General features: G+C 40.0%; 2 long non-coding RNA genes across 6 annotated transcripts in view; one reads left to right on the plus strand and one right to left on the minus strand.

Annotated features, from left to right (window-relative positions):
• LOC129045446 (uncharacterized) overlaps positions 1-16,376 on the plus strand; it is a 29,404-nt gene extending 13,028 nt beyond the window's left edge. The window contains exon 8 of the long non-coding RNA XR_010409935.1: positions 12,050-16,376. This is a non-coding gene — a long non-coding RNA (uncharacterized LOC129045446). The remainder of the gene's footprint in view (positions 1-12,049) is intronic.
• Positions 1-20,518, minus strand: part of LOC123841533 (uncharacterized) — a 137,376-nt gene that overhangs the window by 75,477 nt on the left and 41,381 nt on the right. For 2 of the 5 annotated variants that reach the window (XR_010409928.1, XR_010409927.1), the window contains exon 7: positions 11,323-11,580. This is a non-coding gene — a long non-coding RNA (uncharacterized LOC123841533). Of the gene's footprint in view, positions 1-77; positions 10,279-10,803; positions 11,581-12,317; positions 12,425-20,518 lie in introns of those variants that run through there. The other 3 variants (XR_010409932.1, XR_010409925.1, XR_010409929.1) reach the window with 3 other exon arrangements.

A 20,518-nucleotide genomic window follows, 5' to 3' on the forward strand; every position in this document is an offset into this window, starting at 1 on the left:
CCCTAACCACACAAATGCACATACTCCCACCGAAGGCTGTTCTGTGGTGGGAGACAAATAATGCTCACGGACTGATCTTGTCTTTGCGCAGTGTATTTAACACAGGTCCACTGTAAATTTCACGAGCCAATAGCACACAGTATAATGTCTTCTGTTAGCCGATAAATTCATAACCTACTCCAACCCAGTGTTAGATTAATGACACTGTTGTTCCAGGCAAGGTGAGATGAAAGGAGCAAAGTCCAATTTAAATTGAGGTGTAGGGCGCCTGGGTAGCTCAGTCGGTTAAGCATCTGCCTTCGGCTCAGGTCATGATCTCGGGGTCCTGGGATCGAGTCCCCCATCGGTCTCCCTGCTCCTCAGGGAGCTTGCTTCTCCCTCTGTGTTCTGCAGCCTCTCTCTCATTAATAAACAAAATCTTTTAAATAAATACATAAACTGAGGTGTGCCTTTAGAGGCACTGGCACTTGGAAGAGAAAGCTTAACCAGCCAAGAGTGGACATGCCAGCGACCAGTACAAAGGTAAGAGCCTCTGTTGATAAAGCACATTGCTAGAGAACAAGGGCGCTGGTGATGACCAGCAAGATGATCTTCTCGCCTCCGCATGGCTTTTGTTCCTGTCAGTAAGAGTCCCCTTATCTCAAAAGGACCTAATTGCCCCAAGGTCTTCAGAGACCTGTTTAGATCAGCAAAGCGTAGCCTTGCCCAGACTGAACGCTCTGGATAGTCCTCACACTCAGTAGTTACAGTCTTCTGTCCCCTTGCCATAGTTGCTGCTTCCTATGTTTTTATTGTTAAGCCCTCCCCCCCATGGGGTCCCTCAGCTGATGTACCAAGTTCCTATGGGTAGGAACAGATGAGATGATGACATCCTGACACAATTTTCTTCATTGTTCTATCAAAACCGCTTTTGTTCTAAAAACAACTGTTTTCAGTTCTTGTCATAAACTAGTGGATTTGAAATCAAATCAAGCCAATATACAATAATCCATCCAGTGATTTCAAATCACTCACATGCTTATTTATATTCAGGGCCTAATGTCCTGTAAAAACCTAAGTTCACAAAAATATCCACCCACCCTGGGACTCTACGTCACATTCTTAATCACAAAAAAACATATTTGGGGAGTATTTTTCCCTTGACACAGACACATTTACACCATAGTTGAATGAACAGTTTAAGCAACCATATTCCTAATTATGACCAATCTAAGCCTAACAAGGAACTCTTTACCACGATAGCATATCCAATCTTCAAGCAACCAAAAGATAAGTTTCTTAAACCAGGCAGTTTAACAATGACATTTCCAAGGAAAGATCATTTTTACCGAGCTCCAGGGAGTACGCACTTGCATGGCCCCGTCAGGCACATGCCCGACTGCGTAACATCAGAATTCAAGGCGGTCATTATCTAGGGAAGGCATGCTTTTGTTCTCTTTCCAATTTTGCGAAGTTATTTTTACTTTATTAGTCCCATCTTCCCAATGTTCCTTTACTTAAGTTTTCTAAAGCATGATTTACATTTATTAATTTTAAGAGGTTCAATGTGAAGTATTTCTCCAGTTATTTTAATAGGCCCTTTATCTTGGCCTCAAATAATATTTTTTCCTTCTGTTGTCACATTCATTACCTGTTCTGTTTTTACGCATCCCATTGTGTTGGGTTCATATTTTTCCCTTGACTCCCAATAGGTTAGGGTGAGTTTGGGCTTAGAGTATACTATCCTGGTCCACTTTCCCATATTACATGTAACTAGTTGAGGAGGCGTCAAGGCCGTAGTCCTCAGGACTTGTACTACACGTATGTCCAGAGGTCTTGTACTAATAAAGTTATTTTGGATCCATTCCACCAGCATATCCTTAAGTACATTTTTTCCTTCTAACATAAGGTGGGTTTCTGTGGCATTCTGATATTGAGAAGACACAAAAGTGTGGTACCCCTATGTCACCTGCCTCTAAGAGCCAATATTGTTATTTTCACAGTCACCCATTGAATCACAGCCCCTAGAATGTATGATATCTACTTTACTTCTGCCTGGTTGTCTCTTATCTCAGGTGACCACTATTACCCCAAGATTATAGCTGTTCTAAGAATATTCCACATATCAGCCAACCTCAATGGCAACAATTCACAATCTACATTCAGAGAAACATCTTCTGGGGCGCCTGGGCGGCTCAGGCCAGGAAAAGGAAGAGCCTGCTTCTTCCTCTCTCCCTCCCCCGGCTCATGTTCTCTCTCTCTCTTACTTTCTCTCAAATAAATCATCTTTAAACATATATATATATATCTTTTATGTCTTTTTTAGTATTATGTTAGTTTTAGCATTTTCTGCTTTATGTCAAATTTCCTTTGCTGTATTTCCGTGTGAAATTCTGTTTTTTAATATATTGCTAATTTGATCCACTTATGTGTCCAACAGTGACAAAGCTGCCATTGCCAGTGTGTTAAATTCAGATTGGCTTCAAAATTTTTTATTTAAAGATTTTTAATTTATTCATTTGAGACACAGATATAGAGCATGAGCGGGGGAAGAGGCAGAGGCAGAGGGAGAAGCAGGCTTCCTGCTGAGCAGGGAGCCTAATGCGGAGCCCGATGTGGGGCTCGGTCCCAGGACCCTGGGATCATGACCTGAGCCGAAGGCAGACGCTTAACCTACTGAGCCACCCAGGCGCCCCTGGTTTCAAAATTTTTGAAACAATGTGATTTAATCAATTTGGAAGTGAGAAAAAGCAGCTACTGTTTTTCCTCAGGTAAACTTCTTGCCAGTCTGATAAGGAATTATAAGGGTTTCTTTCTTTTTAGTGAAGCTGTTATTGGCATAGTGGTAAACTGCACAGTAGCAAAGATGCACACAACTGAGGACAGTTTGGGGCTCTGTATCTGGTTGAAAGTCCTGAATATAAAATTTCAGGGTGTAGGCAATTATATCAGTTCCAGTATGACCATGAGAGGTCTTATTAACGTGGGTTCCCATATTCTTGGAGTAGAAATCTTCGGTGTGAGATAGAAGCCTAATGTGTACCACCAAGGATAATGATATGTTATATGCTAAGTTTCCTGTGTGTCCTCTATACACCTTACAAGTTGTCTCTTTTTTCAAAGTCTGGAGACGGTGACCTTGGACCTATTGTTAATTTTCTAATACGTGACAATGGATTATACAGTGTAAGTTGAGAGTGTTGTAAATGATCATTTTTTGGCCTATTCATATTTAAATATATAATAACCCATTCGGGATATTCAGCTGCTACTCTTTTAGAATAAACTGCTGCCACACAAAGAAATCAGGAATTAAATTGGGGTCATTTCCACAGTCTCTGCCATGTATCCAATATTGCACTCAACTCAGTAAGATAAGGGAAAAGTGTAAGTCTGTACTAACCAGACTTGGCCTGTATGCTGGGTTGTATTACCAAGAGACAATTAGTATTTCATGTCAATCTTTATGATCCAAGTCAGCGTCAAATAGGAAGTGTTGATCAGGATCCTCATTGATTCTTGTGAAGATTGAAATGGAGGTTACCACTGCCTCATCAGCTTTTCTTAGTATTTGGTTTCTCCATTGATTGAAGTTTTCCCAGGAAGTAGATGGTGCTGATAGTGAAGGGAGGGGTGAAAAGGCTGAGCTTGGTGATGCTGGTAATGCAGTTAAGTCTTCAGTCACAATAAGGTGACCAAAATGGCGATCCATGGAGGAATAAGAGGATGTCACAGACTTGAGGTGTATCTGGAGCAGAATGTTCCAGTTTGGAACAGTGGCATGACTGCTATTGCTGGGAGATATCAGAGAAGTATCCATAGCTTTACTGAGTATGATATACAAAGTGACTGTCAGGGAGCAAGAATTCCTGGCCCCTCAAAGGTCCTTCTAGCTGGACTAAGAATCAAATTGACATGAGAGAGATTAACAGGAGAAAACAGAATCTAATTGCGTATGTATGGGAATCCACATAGACATGGAAATTCCAAAGTTAGGCAAAATGAAGTATATATGTCATTCAGAACTTAGGAGAAGGGGGCAGGTGTGTGGGGTTTCAGAGGAAAAGAATGCACTTCACAGGGCAATATGAAGAGCAGGTGTTTGGTAATTAGATGTTTGCCTTTCCATGCAGATGGGCGCTCAGATAAAATTTACTTCTGTTAACCCTTATTCTAGCAAAGACCACCAATTTAGATTCTTCTGGGTGGTTAAGGACAAAAGTTTCTCTTGAGCCCACATGATTTCAAGTGCCTTCAGAACAAAATAGTATGTATGCCAAAGTGGTACATTCTGGGGTGACTGTCCTGAACCCCTTCATGAACAATAGGCAAAAAAGGATGGCCTGCAGGCAGCATGGTACGCTGACCTGTTTAGTAGTTATAGGGTTAAAGATGCATAGTGGAGTCAGGACTGCAAAACGTAATGTCCTACAAATTTGTAATTCTTCCTTGTTGTTCTTGCCATCTAAGGAATTCTATTGTTGTCATGGTCATTATTGACCATCTTGGTGCAAGCATAATCGCTCTGCATTATACTATGCTAAATATTAGTCTAGTTTTGACAAAATATAGAAGGGTGTTCTACATGGCTAAGACTTTTATAGAGGCATATTGTGGTCTTTATTTTGCTGTAGTATGCCTTTTCTTTTGGTCACCCAGTAGGTGTTATTATGGCAGGTGGTATGTCCCCAGTACCATATATGTTTTTATGTTTTTCAGTTAATACTTTCAACTGAGATTCTGGAGTGCTGTTAATACTAATTCCCATCTCTGTCGGTGCCTGCAATATTAATTCACTGGAAGTTTTTCCACCCCTTCTATATCTGCCTCTCAGATTGTTTTAGTCTAAGCTTTCATATTCTAGATTGTTAGTAAGTAACTTAAGCTTTTGCTTAAGCAAGCCATGATACCTTTCAACTGATGCAGAGGCAGTTGGGTTACAGGGTAAGAGGAAGTTCCATATTATGTCTTGTTTCTTAGCCCATTCTTGTATTAGCTTTCCTGTGAAGTGGGGGCCCTGAGCTGATTTTATGATGGTTGGAAAACCAGAGCAAAAAAATCCAGATTCCTAAGGCTTCGATGGTGGATTTTTTTAATCATTTCTCCTGCAAAGATAGGGTAATCCTATTCCTATGTGCCTACAGTGGTGCGTGCATATGGTTTATTCTCTGATTTAGGCCAGGGTTCCATGTAATTAGTTTGTGTAATTTGGAAAGATTGTTATCTTTGACCTTACCCAGATGACTCATTAATGTAATGAAGAATGAATGAATGAATAAGCTTCAAAATGTTGATATTCCTCACATTTCCTAATTTAAAATTGAAGCTATCTGGGAGTTCTATTCGTGTGTCTTTTTGCCAGCAGTGTTCCAGTGCCATGTATGCCTGCGTGGCCTGTTTGGTCACGTGCCCAAGCAGTGGTCCTCTCCGTGGGTGTATCTGGGAGTCCATGTTTTATGTTTTGTTGTCCTTCTTGCTTAGATAGGCTACCTGGTTATTAAAATTGCTTCCAAGTTGGCCTTCTGATGTGCAGAGACCTATATAATCACTATAGAGATGTCATCCAGTGCTATTTCCTGCCATATGTCCTTACCCCATATCTTCTTATATCCTATTTCCCATTTTCCTGGCATGACCTGAACAAAGAGCTATTCATTTACCTACTGGCCCTGGGTCCAAAAATATTTATATACCTCATTCTGATTTTCCTTAACAGAATGTTCAGTTACCAGTTTTATGGCTGCTAATTTAGTCTATTGTACTGATTACCTTCAGCCTGATTCTGATAGACCATTCTTAGTTCTCAAGGCCACAGACTGCCAGCATACTCTGGATAACAGCAGGGAGCCTGATCCATCTAAAACCATACATCCGTTGACTGATGTGGATCAGGGTGGTCCCTCTTGCCCAACTGTTCAACCTTATGCCTTGAAATCCAGCAAGCCCACTACTGGCATTGGGGAGACATTTTTCAGTTAATACAGAGGTCAACCTTTCATCTGGATGCCCCACTCAGATATGTACTATTTTTGTCTTAGGACCTTATGCTCATGAGTAGTTCTCATTTATTTGTCAGGGGTCTGCTTTACCTACTCCAGAAGGGGTTGTTAAAGTATAATTGGTTTATTTTCTATCAGTGGTTCTGTGTTTCATAAGGCCTCATAGAATGCCTGGGTGAGCCTTTCAATTGGTTGGTGTATGTTCTCAGACAATAGGAACTCCATAGTGTAAAGCCCAGTCAGGTAAAACTTGGGGTTCTGTGGTGTTTCAGGCCACAGTGATGCTGCTGCAGACTCGTGAGTATAGGCACTCTAGTTTAGAGTCCTCGTTAGCTGGTGCCCATGTTTAAACATTCTGACAGCATTTTTCAAATAAAGGCTGCGTCTTGAGTCTCTATCTAAATTCCCTGCTCTTCCTCTTTATTTCATAAATGTGTCTTAATATTATCCCCATAGATGGTATGTGCTGTGGCCAATATTCAAACAGTCCTATCAGTTTGAGCTGCTGCTTTTGTGGTAGGAGTTGATATGCAATCTATATTGTTTCTGACTGGGTGTGGTATTTCTATGCCTTCAGAGAACCAAATTTTGTCTAGGACTTTTACTGTAGCGGGGGTCTTTGGATCTCACCTGGGTCCATTTTTCATTTTCGGAGTGTAAGGAATTCCGTTAACTCTTTACTAGTCTGTTTTTTACTAGTCTTGTTTTTCCCAGTTATCACCATAAATAAGGATGTCCTCAATATATAGGAGATACTGGGTTTTGTGTGTGTTTTCATCAAAGGCCTGGATGTCTTGTGTTGGAAGGTTGTGGGCCACTACTGGGCTGCTAAGGTAACCTTGTGGTAGCCCAGCAAACTGATCTCCTCTGCCTTCCCATGGAAATGAAATCATGGGTTGGCTCTCCTCATCAATTGGAATAGCAAAGAACATGTCACCTAAGTCTCTCACTGTGTTATAAAGTCTGGATCCAGTGGTGATATTGGTTATGATAGTGCCTATATCCCAGAGTGCTCCCTCATTTTGGGGAGAGTGTTTCAATTCCTCTAATCTACTGTAAAATGATATGGCCTGTCTGGCTTTTTAACAGTCCAGCTTGGGCTATTATGTAATGAAATAGTAGGCACATTAATTTGTTCCTCTAGGAGTTCCTCAAGGTTTTCCTGATTTTGAGTATGTTCTATTACATCCACGCCAGGAATGTCTTCTGTACTGGGAAACTATAAGGCACTTAACCTCAGTGGGTGGTCTATCATCTCTTGTTAGGAATCTCCATATCCATGTCCCTGGGGTTAATTTTCCTCCTAACCCTTCCCTGAGTGCTTTGTTGTTGTTCAGTTTTTTGTAGATTAGTGGGCTAGGCTTGTATCATGTTATGAACCCTGTATCTAGCAACATGGTAGTGTATGTAATATTCTTATTTACCAAGGTGTGTCTACTGACATGGCCGGCACAAACTATGCAGCACTGTCTCCAGTATGGGCCAGGAGGGCTCAGCGGTGTGCTCTACTTCAGCTATCAGGGACTTGTCTAGTAATGGATTAGGTTTTATAAAGGGGTTGGAATGGACAGTAAATGGGTTAATGGGTCTATGCGTTTATTTTCGGTAGGTCTATTTACTCTAAAACATTGGTGGTTTCCATTTCTCTGCCACTGTTAGGGTTTTTGGGGTGTCTATTTGGGTTTCTGTCTTTATAATTTTGTGAAAGTGGGGAGGTCTAGGTGGTTTATGTGGCCAAAAGGGCCTTGGAGATTTAGGTCTATATGGTCTATTTTGATGAGGTCTATTTATATTAGGTGTAGGCCTGTTTTGTCTCTATACATGCGTGTTAAAGAAAAAGCTTTTATCTTGACTTAGTTCCTCAGCTGTTCTTATCAAGTCAATCAATTCTCCAGTGTTTCTGGTCCCTGCAAATACTATAAATAATGCTTTCTTGTCTGTGGGGGTTCAGCTTTTAGGATGACTTTTAAATTTGTTCTGGAGCAATGAGGGTGTCTGTCCTCTATTATAAATCATAGTCAAAGGCCTATTTCATTATTGTCTTAGCTTCCCATGCTGTTTTCCAAAGAGATGTTTGAAGGAATAATATCTTACATATAGGCCATCTTAATCTTTTTTTTTTTAGATTTATTTATTTGGCAGAGAGAGTAGGAGGGCACAAGCAGTGGGATTGGCAGAGGGAGAGGGAGAAGCAGGCTCCCTGTTGAGCAGGGAGCCCGATGCGGGGCTCGATCCCAGGACCCTGAGATCATCACCCAAGCCGAAGGCAGACACTTAACTGAGCCACCCAGGCGCCCCCAGGCCATCTTAATCTTTAGGTGGCTGCTACCCAGCCAAACCAAATTCCTTATAAATTCATAGTATTTTCTCCAAATGCTTGAAGGTTTTGATTAAATTTACCATCAGTAGTAACTGGCGCAAGTTGCACAATCTCTGCTCCTGTAAGGATCAGGTTTTGTCTTCCTTTGGACCCTCTTTCATAGCCACTGGATTTCTGGGTCCAGATCCGTTTGTTGGAGTTCCATTTTAGTTTTTGTCATTTCTTACTTGTTACAATCTCTCCCCTCAGTCACTCTGAATGGTTCCATAGTATCATTTGTTGTCGTTTTGCCTATTTTCCTGGGCCTAGCCTCTAGTAAGTTAGTTACCAGGGTGAAAGGGTCCAAGTATTCATTGTCCTTAAGGTGTGGATTGGTGCTTTTAGGAACAAAGGACCTGGGATTCTTCCTTCTCTGGAGATTACTTTTGGTGCTAGTACTTTTCTGTCTATTGGCATGTTACTTCGTGCTTCTAAGAAGTGCACTGAAAAAAAATTTTTATTGCTTTTTTCAAATACAGGCTATAACTCACTGCATTGGGTGATCAGGCCAACATCTGGAGTTTCCTTAATTATAAGTTTTGTCTGGACTAAGTCTTCCATAGGTCTCCAAGGATCCTCAGGAAATTTATAATCCATTGTACCCCTAAGCCACCTCTTGGGCAATTTTGGTAGAGTTAGTGAGGAACGTTTGCAATTGACCTCCTGCCTTTCGAAGTATTTTTCCAAATATTTCTTATGGAGGCCTGATGATGAGATGCATATAGTGCATATGCCAGCCACAGTGGTCAGAGTCGCCGTGGACCTGTTACAGGGCAAGTGTCAAGAGAAACCTGGTCGCAGGAATGGGTCTTGTGGGTACAAGGCATCTGCCTAATTCCCAGCTTTAACCTATTCCAATGATCATATTCCCTCTAAAGGCGGGGCAGGAGGGATCCGGCCTGCCTTACCAGAGCTAAATTGAATGAAATGGCTGAGGTACCTTTCAGTTAAGAGACACATGGGAGCCTGACGGGTACAGAAACCGAGGAAGCCTACCCCGGTAAGTACAATGGGGTGTACGTTTCAGTGGCTACCTCAGTGATTTGGAGGCAGTGGGCTCCCTTTACCCAAAGAAATGTAGGTGGTTGGGGAGAGGCTGTAGCTGCCAAGTGTGGAGAACTGATTGACTTGATAAGAACAGCTGAGGAACTAAGTCAAGATAAAAGCTTTTTCTTTAACATGCATGTATAGAGACAAAACAGGCCTACACCTAATATAAATAGACCTCATCAAAATAGACCATATAGACCTAAATCTCCAAGGCCCTTTTGGCCACATAAACCACCTAGACCTCCCCACTTTCACAAAATTATAAAGACAGAAACCCAAATAGACACCTCGTGCAGGGGAGCAAGGTCAGGATAGCCAGGAATCCAGAACTCGGCAATGTCAGGCCAGCCCAGGTCACAGGAGCAGGCTGTTGGTGGTACCTGGCATTTGCCCAGTTCCAAGCCCTAACCTACACCGAGGCCCATACTCCCTGCCAAGGCAGAATTGGAGGAACCTGGGTCACGTTGCTAGGGTTGAGCCAATCTGACTGGCAGAGGTATCCTCCGATGAGATACAGCTGGGGTCCTGGACTACTGATGACACCAGGGACCTCATCAGGCAGCCAGTCCAAACGTGGGCCGAATAGCACTAGTTTAAAGCTGACACTTCAGGAATCTCTTCAGGGTAGACTCCCACTTCTGCAGGCGGTGATGCAGGTGGCTGGGGGCCAGCCGGAGCTTCACCGGCCTAGAGGGCCCTTGGCTGCCCAAAGCCAACTGCCAGGGTGCATACTGTACAGCCATGGGCCATGGAGATCAGGGAAGCCAGAGATCTGGAACAGGGTGTCCGGAATGCCCAGCTGTTTAGAGTGGATTCACGGCCTCTGCCCGCAGGAATCTGGACGGTCTTGTCAGGGTGGGGCCGCTAGGATAGGCCTAGGAGCCTTGGCCACTGATTTGGGAAAGGAAAACTTTTACTCTTCAAGGTTTTTCTAGATTGTCTAGCAATTGAACGAGAGAGGGGAAGTTGTATGATGTGCATACAGAGGCTCAAAAATGAAATTGAGACCCAAAGCAATGACCAGTGCATGCAGCTTTCATGTTTTAGACAAAGAAACCTAAGTCTGTGAGGAATTTAGAGGATAAAGAAAACTTACATTAGTAAGGAATTCTAAACAGAATCTGGGCTGGGGTAGTAAATCAGTAAAAGTAACAAGGTTTGTGTATATAGGCTTCTCTGGCCCTGAATTCCTTGTCTCTGATAAGAATGTCTCTCTACCTCATGGTGTAGGGAGGGGTAACTTTTTTTTAAGAGCTAGCCAGCATGTACATGTGCCCGTGGAGGGGGGCAGTGGGGGAAGATAATCTCCAGCAAACTCTGCACTGAGGCTCAATCCCACAACCCTGAGATCATGACCCAAGCCAAAACCAAGAGTCACTTAACCGAGTCACCCAGGTGCCCCAGGAGGGTACCTACCTTTCACATGAGAGATTTATTTCATGCTTTCTGGAGACAAAGGAAGGTCAGACAGTTCTTCCTACACTGGCTATATTCAAAATAATTAATATGCCATCGTGGCACATTTTGGGTGGCCAGGCCTGGGTCCTGATAATATGTGAACCTTCCAGGAAAGTTTCAGAAGAGGGAATGGAGTCTGGAGATTGTTCCATCTTGTCAAGCCAGTCTCAGTCCTGACAAGGAATCAGTTCAGTTAAACTCACTTCTGGAGATGGTCTCACAGGTATGTTTTCCTAAGTTAGGCCTGTGGTTCAAGTAATCAAGTATTAAGTAAAATCTTTAAAAAAAAAAAAAAAAGACTTATTTGTCAGAGAGAACACAAGCAGGAGGAGCGGCAGGCAGAGGGAGAAGCAAGGTCCCTGCTGAGCAGGAAGCCCAGTGTGGGACCCGATTCCAGGACGCTGGGATCATGAGCCAAAGGCAGCTGCTTAACCAACTGAGCCACCCAGGCGTCCCTCAATAAGTCATTTCTATAGAGAGAATAAAATAATGGTTAATAATTGGAGCAAATTATAAATCAGTTTCTCCATTCTGAGGGTAGCCACTTGAGAAGATTTCTAGATGTCCATTTCAGAGCATCTTTAGATAGAGTGAGGGCAGGGAGTCACAATCAGATTTTTCTGGTTTGCAGTTTAAATGTCTCTGGTGATCTCTGTACTGATTGCTCTGTAGTCAAAGATTATCCATACATAAACTGTTGTGATTTCTCTGGTCCCGTGCAGTCATTCTTCAATGCTTCAAAAAAAAAAAAAATTTTATTTTTCAATGATTTCAAGTCAAAAGAATGGGAGATTATCAGAAACGTTACTTTGGAAAGATGTAACCAGATGTTTGAGAAACTAGAAGGATTCAGGATCTAGCTTACAGGAAAAAAACAAACCTCAAAGACCGGTAACAGAACTAGAATCTAATATCTAAAAGTTCATAGTTTCAGTTAAAACAATTTTTCTCTAATTATTCCCATCAATTATAACCATAGTAAGATAATTTGTTTGCAAATAATTTCAGTGAATTTAGCTTGATTACATACATTAGTACAGTGAGCGTAGTGACTGATCATGCGGGCTCTTTTAAATCTGCTTTGCTGGAAATTTTCATAAAGCAGCACAGATTGAATTTTTAACAGCCTCTTGAGGCTAAGACATAATGCCATCATGCTTTGCCTGCAATACCTACTGACTTGAGTTACTTCCTTTCTTAACAGGGTCCCCAAAATATCCTGAGGTTCTGCACCTGCCTGGAAGTGGCCTTCCTTTACTTACCTGGTAAGGATGTTGAAATCCCTGTCAGCCAGGTATCACACTGATATTTCCAAGGCATGTTATTGGCTCCATAAAGTTAACCTTAGTTCCTTAAAGCTGTCTGGTCATATCTGAGCCTATGCAGATCTCAAATATGACATTCCTGTCAAAACCTTAGATTCTAATTGAGCATAAATACATATATTTCCATGTGTGTATAAAATGACTCACTGAGAGTTTCCAAATTCTGGGGGAATCAGGTAGGCAGAAGATCATTATTTCAATTTTGCTCACAAAGGTATAATTTACCAAATTGCTGAGGAAAGGTTTTCCTACATCTGGAAAAGAAGGTTAAAAAAAATTTCAAACAAAAAGTCATAAAAATTGTAATTCTCCATTTATTCAGTCCCATTTGTAATTCTGTTGATTTTGATCTTGTTTTATAAAGCTATGGGTTTCTCCATTAGAGTTCTCTAAATTCCTATACTCAGTTCAAATGGTATGATCTTAAGTTATTAGAGACCTGTAATCTAGAGATTCATCAGTCTTTTCCCTGAATCTCCTTGAAGATGAAGCACTTTTGCAAAAGCATCAAGGTAAAACAGCTGTCTGTAAATGACAAAAAGGCTTAGAAATGGTAATGATTAAAGATCTGATTAGCATTCATTACAATGCAATTGCAAAGAAATTGGGTTATTTCTATGATGCTCAGCACTTCAAGATAATAGAATTATACAACATAGATTATATAATATACCCAGACGTTTCTAGAATACTTAATTATATTTATGGAAATATAATCTAAGAAAGTTTAGCATCACTTATTTGACAATGATTCCCCTGTAACTTAATTAACATCTTTCTTTTATGAGGAGGACAAAGCTTTGAAATCTTCCAGGGAGGGGTGCCTGGGTGGCTCAGTCGGTTAAGCGTCTGCCTTCAGCTCAGGTCATGATCCCAGGGTCCTGGGATTGAGTCCCGCATTGGGCGCCCTGCTCAGTGGAGAGCCTGATTCTCCCTCTGCCTACTTGTGCTCTTTATCAAATAAATAAATAAAATCTACCAGGGATCCTCTGGGAAATTGCAAACTCAATAAGACTTCATTTTAGAATTTCATTTTGGGAGGTTTGTCAAAAAAATACAAAATTCAGACTTTTCATTAAAGAATCACAGATCACTATAAAATAATAGTTATCCATTTAACTATAGTTTTTCCTAAGTAATCAAAGACTTGAAGGGTGCCTGGGTGGCTCAGTTGGTTAAGCGACTGCCTTCGGCTCAGGTCATGATCCTGGAATCCCAGGATCGAGTCCCGCATCGGGCTCCCTGCTTGGGAGGGAGTCTGCTTCTCTCTCTGAACCTCTCTCCTCTCATGCTCTCTATCTCTTTCTCTCTCTCAAAAAAAAAAAAAAAAGACAAAGATAAAACAGACTTTTTCTAGATAGATTACATTAAAAGTTAAACCCCTTTGTTTATAATTTATTAAAAGCAGAATAAATTCTGTACTAGCTTTTTATATTAAAATTTAAATAAATCATTTTAATCTGATCCAGCATGGCCATATGTTAAAATTCATTTTAAAGATTCCTTGTTCACAAATGTTTTAAGACTTTTTTTCACATTTAGTCTCACTTTCAGATCTCTTTATCAAAAACACATGTCCTACTTTTCTTGCATATGGAGTTTCCCCTTATTTTTAGTAGTTCTAAATCACAGAAACTTTATAGTGAAAAATAAGTTGTAAGCAATTGTGAACTGTTAGATTGGCAAATTATGAATATATTCATACATTTCTAGAAATGTGCTGCTTCATAACAATCTTCCAATAAAAGTTTTTTCTACCAAAAGACTCTTTACTAGAGACTCAAGTTTGTGATAGGGAAGCCAAAAGAATAGATTAACATATCAGTAATTAATGTTTTATTCTATCTTATTGGTAAATAAATTAATATCTAGATGAACTCATCACTTAGCAAAGCTTTAAGGTTTCAGGCTACCAAAAAGACTTTGTGGAGAAACTATTTTAAAAGTTTATTTACAAAGTCAGCCACTCTTTCATGTTTTCTGTTGTAGAAAAATTCTATAACCTGATCAAACTTCCAGGGAAGATGTCAGAGTAGGAGGATCCTAGGCTTACGTCATCCCCTGGATATACCAGGATTACACACACATCACTGTAAATACCCCAGAAAACCACATAAGGACTGACAGAACAGACTTTTCATAGTTGATCTTAGATAAGCCACATTAAGAATGCCTAGATACATGGACACCTATGGGGACAAGCCCAAACCCCACCCCCCCTTTCTCCTATGAATCTGCCCCCATCCAACCAGCCACACTGGGCAGGAGTTCCTCCAAAACAGCTCCAGGCATTTTTCCACAGCAGGGTTCTTCCTACAAGCAGATGGGTGCAAACTTTGCCTACACTGTACATCCCGCCCTTGTGTTCTCCTGCAGACTGTCCCATCCGACCCACCCAAGAATCCATCCAAAGTGGCACCACAAGCATGGCAGTGTGCAAGCAGCCCTGAGAGGGGCCAGCACCATTCCCAAGTGCCTTAGGGAAAGTGGAAGATAACCATACACACTAGTTTGCAGCCCCAGCAGTGGGCTTGGGGCAGATATCTGGTCCGACTGCAGGTCCCACCCACCACCAAACGCCTCTCAGGGGACAATGCTGGGAGAGCACCCTGCAGTTCAGTGCAGCCACAGTTCTGGCAAATGAGCTGAGGGCAGGCATCTGGTCTGCCCCAACTCAAGCCCATTGTGGCCCCAGACTGGCCCCTTTTAACATAGGGACCAAACCCTGCCCATAACAGGCAAAGAGACATTGCAGATAACTGGACTGAAGTTAAATGCATCCCAACCACAACAGTAGGGTACACACAATACGCATAGCAGATAACCCTGAAACATTAGGTTCTGCTGCCTAGGAGATATCACATTGCAGGGCACCACAGGACCTCTTCTTCATAAGACCACTGATTTCAAAAGCAGGAAACATAGCTGAATTTCCTAACACATAGAAAGACAGAAAGTTAGACAAAATGAGGAGACAGAGGAATATGTTCCAAATGAAAGCACAAGACAAACTCACAGAAAGAGAACTTAACATAAAGGAGATAAGCAATATGCCAGATAGAGAATTCAAAGTAATGGTCATAAAGATACCTACTGGACTTGAGAAAAGAGTGAGGGAATCTCAGAAAATATTAAAAAGAACCACTCAGAGATGAACTCAATAAGTGAAATTAAAAATACACTAGATGGAATAAATAGTGGACTAGAGGAAGCAAAAGGAATGGATCGGTGACCTAGAGGACAGAGTAATGGAAAACTAAATGGAATGAGAAAAAGAAAAAATATTAGAAAATGAGAATAGGTTAAGGGAACACAGTGACACCATCAAGTATAATAACATGCATATTATAGGGATCATAGAAGAAGAGAGAAAGGGGGCAGAAAATTTATTTCAAGAAATAGCTGAGGGCGCCTGGGTGGCTCAGTTGGTTAAGCGACTGCCTTCGGCTCAGGTCATGATCCTGGAGTCCCTGGATCGAGTCCCGCATCGGGCTCCTTGCTTGGTAGGGAGTCTGCCTCTTCCTCCTCCCTCTCATGCTCTCTGTCTCTCATTCTCTCTCTCTCAAATAAATAAATAAAATCTTAAAAAAAAAAAAAAAGAAATAGCTGAAAACTTCCCTCATCTGGGGAAGACAACAAATCCAGATCCAGGAGGCACAGAAAGCCCCCAACAAAATCAACCTAAGGAGGTCCACACCAAGACACATAATAGTTAAAACAGCAAAAAATACTGATAAAGAATTGTAAAAGTAGCAAGAGGGGTGCCTGGGTGGCTTAGTAGGTTAAGCGTCTGCCTTTGGCTTGAGTCATGATCTCGGGGTCCTGGAATCAAGCCTTTATTGGGCCCTCTGCTCATCAGGGAGTCTCCTTCTCCTTCTCCCCCTGCTCATGATCTCTCTCTCATAAATGAATAAAATCTTTAAAAAGATGTTCTCTATTTTTTTTTTTAAAGATTTTATTTATTTATTTGACAGAGACACAGCGAGAGAGGGAACACAAGCAGGGGGAGTGGGAGAGGGAGAAGCAGGCTGCCCGCTGAGCAGGGAGCCCGATGTGGGGCTCGATCCCAGGACCCTGAGATCATGACCTGAGCCGAAGGCAGACATTTAACGGCTGAGCCACCCAGGCACCCCAAAAAGATGTTCTCTATTAAAAAAAAAAAGTAGCAAGAGAAAACAGTTACATACAAGGGAAACCCCACAAGACTATCAGCTGATTTTTGGCATGATATATTCAAAGTTCTAAAAGGGAAAAATCTGCAGCCAATAATACTCTATCCAGCAAAGCTATCATTAAGAATTGAAAGGGAGTTTCCCAGGACCCCCCCCCAAAAAAAATATTACAGAAATTCATACACACTAAATGAGCCTTACAAGAAATGTTAAAGGGGATTCTTTGAGTGGAAAGGAAAGAACATAAGCAGGAGTATGAAAAGTAGGAAAGGGAAAATCTTCACAGGTACATATAAACATGATAAAAATAGTATATGAATCCCTTATAAAACCAATAGAGGTTAAAGCACAATAGCAGTAAAATCAAATATATCTATGAAAATCAGTCAAGGCATTCACAAAATAAAAGAATGTAAAGTATGAAAACATACCTAAAATGTGGGGTGGAGGGAATAAAATGTTTTTAGAATGAGTTCAAACTTTAGTTCAAACCATCATTTTAATATAGACTGCCATACACATAGGATATTATATATAAACCTAATGGTAGCCACAAATCAAACCACAGACCTAATGGTAACCTGTCACAGATATGCTTGGATTCCTTTCTTTTTAGTTTTTGCATATCACTAAAGAAAGCCATCAAACCACAAGATAGCAAAAAAGGAACGGAGAAGAACTACAAAAACAAGCATAAAACAAGTAAGATAATGACAATAAATACACACTTATTGATAATTACTTTGAATATAAATGGACTAAACTACCTAAAGAAAAAAAATAGGGTGACAGATGGATAAAATAGCAAGACCCATCTATATGCTGCCTGCAAGAGACTCATTTCAGACCTAAAGACATATGCAGATTGGAAGAGAAGGGATGGAAAAACATTTATCATGAAAATGGAAGTGAAAAGAAAGCTGGGGTAACAATACTTATATCAAACAAAATAGACTTTAAAACGAAGACTAGTAATAAGAGACAAAGAAGTACACTACATAACCATAAAAGGAATAATTCAACAAGAAGGTATAACAATTGTGGGGATACCTAGGTGGCTCAGTCAGTTGGATGGCTGAGTCTTGATTTCGGCTCTGGTCATGATCTCAGGGTCCTGGGATGGAGCCCTGCATCAGGCACTATGCTCAGTGGGGAGTCTGCTTGAGGATTCTCTCTCTCCCTCTGCCTCTCCCTCCCCCTCTCTAAAATAAATAAAATCTTAAAAAAAAAAAAAAAAGGTATAACAATTGTAAATATTTATGCATCCAACATGGGAGCACCCAAATACAGAAAGCAGCTAGAACAAACATAATGGAAGAAGTCAATAGTAATGTAATAATAGTAGTGGGTTTTAACACCACACTTACATCAATGGACAGATCACCTAGACAGAAAATCAACAAGGAAATAATAGCTTTGAATGACACATTGGCCCAGATGGATTTAACAGATACATTCAGAACATCCCACGCCAAGAGAGCAAAATACACATGCTTTTCAAATGAACATGGAAAATTCTCCAGAATAGATCACATTAGGTCACAAATCAAGTCTCCAGAAATTCGAAAAGACTGAAATCACAACATTCATCTTTTCTGACCACAATGCTATGAAACTAGAAATCAACCACAAGAAAAAAATCTAGAAAAAGCACAAATACATGGAGATTAAATAACATGCTACTAAACAACAGATGGGTCAATGAAGAAATCAAAGAAGAAATAAAAAACATGGAGACAAATGAACATGAAAACATAATGGTCCAAAATCTTTGGAATGCAGCAAAAGCTATTCTAAGAGGGAATTCTATAGTAATACAGGCCTACCTCAAGAAACAAGAAAAAAAAACTCTCTTGTCTGATTGCTGTGGTTAGGATTTGCAAGACTATGTTGAATAAAAATGATGAAAGTGGACAACCTTGTCTTGGTCCTGATCTTAGAAGAAAAGCTCTCAGTGTTTCACCATTGAGTATGATGTTCTAAACCTAACTTTAGACCTAAAGAAGCTAGAAAAAGAGGAACAAAGCCCAAAACTAGCAGAAGGAAGGAAATAATGATTAGAACAGAAACAAATTAAGATTTAAAAAAAAAAAAAAACAGATCAATGAAACCAAAAGACAGTTCTTTGAAAATATCAACAAAATTGATAAACCTTTAACCAGACTCAAAGAGAGAGAGAGAGAGAGAGAGAGAGAAGGAGAGAGGACTTAAATAAAATCAAAAAGGAAAAAGGAAAAATAACACCACAGAATATAAAGGATTGTAAGAGAATGTTATGGAAAATGATGTGCTAACAAATTGGACATCCTAGAAGAAATGAATAAATTCCTAGAAACCTATAACCTCCCTAAACTGAATCAGGAAGAAATAGAACATTTGAGCAGACTGATTACTAGCAATGAAATTGAATCAGTAATCCAAAAACTCCTCATAAACAAAAATCCAGGATGAGATGGCTTCACATGTGAATTCTACCAAACATTTAAAGAAGATACTCTCTTCCAGAAAATAGAAGAGGAAGGGAAAGCTTCCAAATTCATTTTATGAGCATTACCCTGATAACAAAACCAGATAAAGACACCAGAAAAAAAAGAAATCTAAAGGCTAATATCTCTGATGAACATATTATGGAAAATCCTCAATAAAATATTAGCAAACCAAATCTAACAATAAAAAAAATCATTCACCATGATCAAGTGGAATTTATTCCTGGGTTGCAAGGTAGTTCAATATTTACAAATCAATCAATGTGATACATCATGTTAAGAAGAGGAAGGATAAAAAATGATATGATCATTTCAATAGATGCAGAGAATGTATTTGACAAAGCACAACATCCATTCATAATAAAAACTCTTAACAGAGTAGGTTTAGAGTGAACATACCTCAGAATAATAAAGGCCATCTATGAAAAACTCACAGTGAACATCATACTCAATGGTGAAACACTGAGAGCTTTTCTTCTAAGATCAGGACCAAGACAAGGTTGTCCACTTTCATCATTTTTATTCAACACAGTCTTGCAAATCCTAACCACAGCAATCAGACAAGAGAAAGGAATAAAAGGCATCCAAATCAGTAAGGGAAAAGTAAAACTTTCACTATTTGGAGATGACATGATACTATATATAGAAAATCCTAAAGACTCCACCAAAAAACTACAGAACTGATAAATGAATTCAGTAAGACTGCAGGATACAAAATCAATGTGCAGAAATGTGTTGCATTTCTATATGTCAATCATGAAGTAGCAGAAAGAGAAATTAAGAAAATAATTCCATTTACAATTGCACCAATACACATACACACACACACACACCTAGGAATAAACTTAAAAGACCTGTACTGTGAAAACTATAAGACACTGATGAAAGAAATTGAAGATGACACAACAAATGGAAAGATTTTCCATGCTCATGTTCTGAAGGAATATTGTTAATATGTCCAGACTACCCAAAATAATCTACAGATTTGAGGCAATCCTTATCAAAATAGCAATAGCAATTTTCACAGAACTAGAACAAACAATCCTAAAATTTGTATGGAACCACAAAAGACCCCAAACAGCTAAAACTGTCTTGAAAAAGAAAAACAAAACTGGAAGTTCCAGACTTCAGGTTATATTACAAGGCTGTAGTAATTAAAATACTATGGTACTGGCACAAAAATAGACACATAGATCAATAGAACAGAATAGAAAATCCAGAAATAAACTCAATTATATGATCAATTAATCTTTGCTAAAAGAGGCAAGAATATGCAATGGGAAAAAGATAGCCTCTTCAACAAATGGTGTTGGGAAAACTATACAGCTACATACAAGAAAGAAACTGGACCACTTTCTTACACCACACACAAAAATAAACTCAAAATAGATTGAAGACCTAAATGTGAGACCTGAAACCATAAAACTTCTAAAAAAACATGGGCAGTATGTTTTGCACACTGCTTTTAGCAACATACTTATGGATATGTCTTCCGAGGCAAGGGAAACAAAAGCAAAAATAAGCTATTGGGACTACATCAAAATAAAAAGCTTCTGCACAGCAAAAGAAACAATCAACAAAACCAGAAGACACCCTACTGAATGGGAGAAGATATTTGCAAATGACACATTTGATGGGTTAGTATCCAAAATATATAAAGAATTTAAACAACTCAACACCAAAAAAACAA

This window comes from Mirounga angustirostris, unplaced genomic scaffold (assembly GCF_029215605.1).
Source record: "Mirounga angustirostris isolate CCGP_5_RB_7025 unplaced genomic scaffold, mMirAng1.0.hap1 SCAF_1, whole genome shotgun sequence".
NCBI lineage: Eukaryota > Metazoa > Chordata > Mammalia > Carnivora > Phocidae > Mirounga > Mirounga angustirostris.